The following is a 4,786-nucleotide window of genomic DNA, read 5'->3' on the forward strand; positions in this document are numbered from 1 at the left end:
TATTCCCAAATTCAGTGCCATGATCTTTCTTACTATATTCATAAGTCTGAAATTTGTGCTTGTCTGCTATGAACTTTGTTGCAAATACTACTTCAACTGCACAATGAGATTTTTTTGTTACAACTTCAGCTATGAGACTAGAATTCTCTTTATTTACATGTATTCGAATATTGTCATAGCTTTTGTAATCTGAATGGAACTTTAGACATCAAAATGTAAGTATACTCAGCCATTGATAACGTAGCATTGTGTAAATGCAGCCTTTCAGTCTTTGACTCAAGCATCTTTTGCGCTCCCCCCTTCCTTTCTATTCGTAGTGGACAACACTTCAGCAGTTGAGTTGTAGTTTTGAATCTTGCTGGTTTAGCATTATTGGAGCCTTCTTGATAGCTGCATACCAAATCTAACTAGTGTCTTAGTTGTATGATTAACATAAACATTAAAGAGAAATCATTACTTCAGTAGCATAATGGTATCATACTTGTATCTAAACATTTCTGAAATGAAGCTCAGTATGAAGTCCTGACTCTAATGAAGTTCATGGGAGGTTTGGCTTGGCCTTTATTTGTGCCAAGAGATTCAATTAAATTAAAACTTCAATTTTAAATTAATTTGAAAAATATATTAAAAATTTAAATTAAATTAAAAATGTCTCTGAAAGACTTCAAGCGCTTCTTGCTATTTAAATTGTTCTGGAGTCTTCTTAATTTTTCCACTAGTATTTGGTTGTTTCTTTTCACACAATCAAAACTCAAACAAGGGAAGCTAAGAACATGGTGACTTAATTATATCATCTAGTGTTTAAGTCCATAATGGCACTCTTCCACTAAATGAGAAAGCCATAATAGATAGCATAACTTATTTTTATATGTTGTAAAACTAAAAACCCACCCCATTTATACCTTTTCCCTATCTTTAACTTTTTTAAAAAAAGACACTTTTTTTTTTCTCATGTCAGTTAATGACAAATTCAATCTTGTATCAAAATGAGGGTGTTCAAGTAGCCTTTAATATTAGGGACAGGAATTTAAATGTCTGCAGTTATATTGCTTTTATAAGCTTTTAAAAATATTTCTGTATCACATAAAACTTCATGGTGAAAGGAAGCAAACTAAGTTAATTTTTTTGCTTAGTAACTTAACACACAATGTAGAGAATTTTTTTTATAAGTTCATAGGATGTGTAAGCTTGACACACTGACCACACAGTTCATGAAGACAATAGTAGTTGAAGGTAGCAAAAATATATTACTGTTCTTCTACATGTTTTGCAGTGTTAATGAAGTAACCTTGCATATTTGCATCTCTTGATTTGTTCCCCAAGTGCTCTTGCTAGTATACCCAGATGACAGCAGGGAATTAGACAAGTATCTTGGGTATTTGGCTTGTAGATAATTTGTTTTCTTGACTCAGAACTGTATAATGTTTTTCTTAATTCCCAAATGGAGGTGGTTATAGCAAGAGTGATTAAAAGGAGATATTTTGGCATTTTAAAAAATATTTTTAGGGCTTTTTTCCATATCTCAGGATTACTGTAGCGCAAGTGGCTACGCATGCTGTGTGGAGACCCAATATGCCTACCACTGTAGGGGTATGTTTTGCCTTGTACACAAATCTGATTTGTATGTTAAAATAAAGCTTTTTTTTCCAAAAAGGTTAAAAAAAAGGGGTTGTGGCGATCTACTTTTTATAAAGGGAATAATCTAGAGCCTGAGCCAAAGAATATGTAGAGATCTACCTAAAATTCTTCAGTAATCTCTCTTCTGCCTCTTTGGCTTTGCGTAGACCATCAACTCATGTTCACAGAAATGTTCACGTTACCTCATGCTTTTAGAGTAAAGAACAGATGCTCAGTTCCCCCTTCCAACTTGGAAACTGTTACAGTCATGACAGAGAGATCATGTTCACAGCTAAAAATAATGTTCAAGCAGATGTTTTGGGTGGGGGGAATAATCTTGTCACCTAAGCTTCTGGCAAGTTGGGGATCCTACCTCTTCCTAATACTTCACTTACAGATTGTTCTTTTTTTTTAATTCCCTTCTCTCTCATGCACATATCAGACTTCTTGTGATGGGAAGTTTCAAGGTATGTAGGTTTTCAAAACTGATTTTGACTGCTTGATTTATTCTCAGAAAAATACAAAATGCCAATGTATCCTTACTTCTGGCAACACGCAATGGTGTTCGTAAACACCACAACAATGATGAATTTGGAAGTTGCTCGCTGCCCCTTCTATACAAGGAACAGGACACATGAAAAGGAAGGCAATGCATTACAGACTGCATCACTAATCTAGAGTTCCTTGCTAGCAGATGTGCTGGGTACTACACCTTCAGATGAAAAACCATTGCAGATTATTTGGATATAAAGATAACAGATCTGGTACCGCTGGCTGCTTAAGACTGGCAGGTCCCATGCTATATGCTTGCCCACCCGTTTACTTATACCTGTGTGATCATTACTGGTGCGTGCCAAGAGCTGCACCTTCTGCTCTGGTTCCATACAGCTGTTTTCACGTTACCTCTTGCAATGTGGCTGGGGGTTGATGATTAACAAATTCTCTAAGAATAAATTATGGAAAGAATCTCATATTTTTCCTTGAGTGTGCTGTGGCAGGCACTGGCAAAGATAAGATATGAGGCTAGAGGGACAAGAATAAAAAATTTTGAAGTATTTTCAAGATAAACTGAAATTAGCCGTATGGCTGGATGTCTCTCTGTAGATAAGAAAGTACAGACAGTACCTGTGTTTTGACACTTCACGTTTTCCTACTCATCTCTGGCACAGCTATAGTACAAGGAAACATAACAGTGGAATCATCCTCAATGAAGATTTCAAAAGTTATTGTAAACACATCCTTTTTAGTTGATTTTGGTAGTCTAAACAGTGATACATTTGTGGGACGAAGAGCCATGAGAAACAATCATTCAGATGTAGACAATGCTCTGTCCTATCTAGTATTATGTCTGCATCATTTGCCAATAACGCTTTCTGCTAAATAGTCACTTTTACTGAAGTTATGGGTTCATGTGAGATGTTTTCATTTCTTCCTGTGGAAAAGCTAGCCTAGGGTTAGAGTGCATATCTCATGTTTTCAAAATAAACTGCCAAAAGATTTTTTTGGGCAGTTCATTTAATAAACCATGGATTTTCAAGAACATCTTGATGAGATATGGGGGGGGGGGGAGTGGTGACACAATAAAAATTATTCTTTCTCCAGAAGGCACCTCAGATTTGAGAGCAAGCTTAGAAACGTCCACTAAATCTGCAGAAACTTCCAGGTTATTCTCTATTCACCTGGATTTTGACAATTGGTGACTAAAGCAAAGGGAAGTGTAGACTGCTGATATTTATTTATTAGCCTCATTGGTACTTCAAATACTGAGACCTAAACTCAAGTAGAAAGTGTCATTCCTTCATCTGGACAAACTGTATCAGGACTGGAGTTGTTTGCTGGAGCAGCAACTGCCTTTTTTTTTTTTTTTTGGACTGCACTTATCTACTTACCTCGAAGCAGTTCTGGTCTACAAATGCTGGTGCAGCATAACCAGTAATGCCCATGGTGTTTTGGGGCTCCACCACGCCAGAATTTGTAAGTGCTTGGCTTGGGGCTCTCAATTTGGCTGGTAAGTGTCCTAAGCCATCCACTCTCCACCACGTCCATACCACTAGCATTTCTCAGAAACAACTTCCCAGCTTTGTATCACCTGCTGTCCCACGTAGTCACCGGCCCAGCTGTAGTCGTGACTGCCTTTGGAGGGAGTTTAAAACTGCCATTACGCTTCTGAGGTTCACGTGCAATCTGTCCTAGCTGTAGAAACCTCTGTTCTTGCTAGCAAAATATTGTTCTCCCTTAGTTCCAACAGGTGCGAGTTGCAGCACAAACGGTTGTGCTTTGGGCTCTACACCTCTCTTGAATTCATCATTTGTCCTCTCCTTCTAGCTAAAAATACCAAGGCTCGTGTAATTGAAAGTTATTATGGATCCCATCCAATTTCTTACACTACAAAGCTCTGTCTCTATATGGAAATTACTGAGAGACAATGCTTTTTCAGCCTATTATTTTGCAAGAATGATAATTCTGATTTATTCTTTTCATCCCTACTAGTCCTCTGAGTAATGGAGAAGGAAAGAAATTACACAGAGAAAAGGACACATGAGAAAAGAACACAATTTCCTATACAGGTTATTTACATAGGAGTGCCTTTACAGGTTATGAAAACGCATATTAGCTAATACAGGGCAGAAGTGTTTCAGAATTCATTTTAAAAAATTAGTGCTATAAATAAATATTGGTGCTCGGTTGCGTTACTATAGCACTACTTACCAGAATGGCTGAATACCCAGAGGTGTCCAGTTGGAGATATTTTTTATAATTATCAAGTTGCAGAGGTTGAACTGTGTTTTCTGAATAGTGAGTTCTTCATATTTCTGTAAGGTCAATCAAAAGTAGGGCAAACAAACCCAATTAATATTTTTTTTGAAAGTTTTGGGCTAAGTGGATTGAATTGTCCCCCTAATCTCATAACTTCTAAACTCAGAAGCAGTTCTGGGTTTATGCTGTTCCAGTTCTCATCTCTGAACAACTTCTTTATCAGTCAGAATGCTGACATCGTTTGTTATCCAAGTCTACCTGAATAAACAAAATGGTGCAACTTCTAACTAATGCTTTAATAGTCAGAGCTCTTTTGTGTGCTACTTATTATCATCCATTCAAGTTTTAAATTTCCAATCGTACAGAAGTGTCTGCAGGATTTTATATATATATATAATGATTTTATTACTGA

Source organism: Grus americana, chromosome 1, assembly GCF_028858705.1.
Source record: "Grus americana isolate bGruAme1 chromosome 1, bGruAme1.mat, whole genome shotgun sequence".
NCBI classification, from domain to species: Eukaryota; Metazoa; Chordata; class Aves; order Gruiformes; family Gruidae; genus Grus; species Grus americana.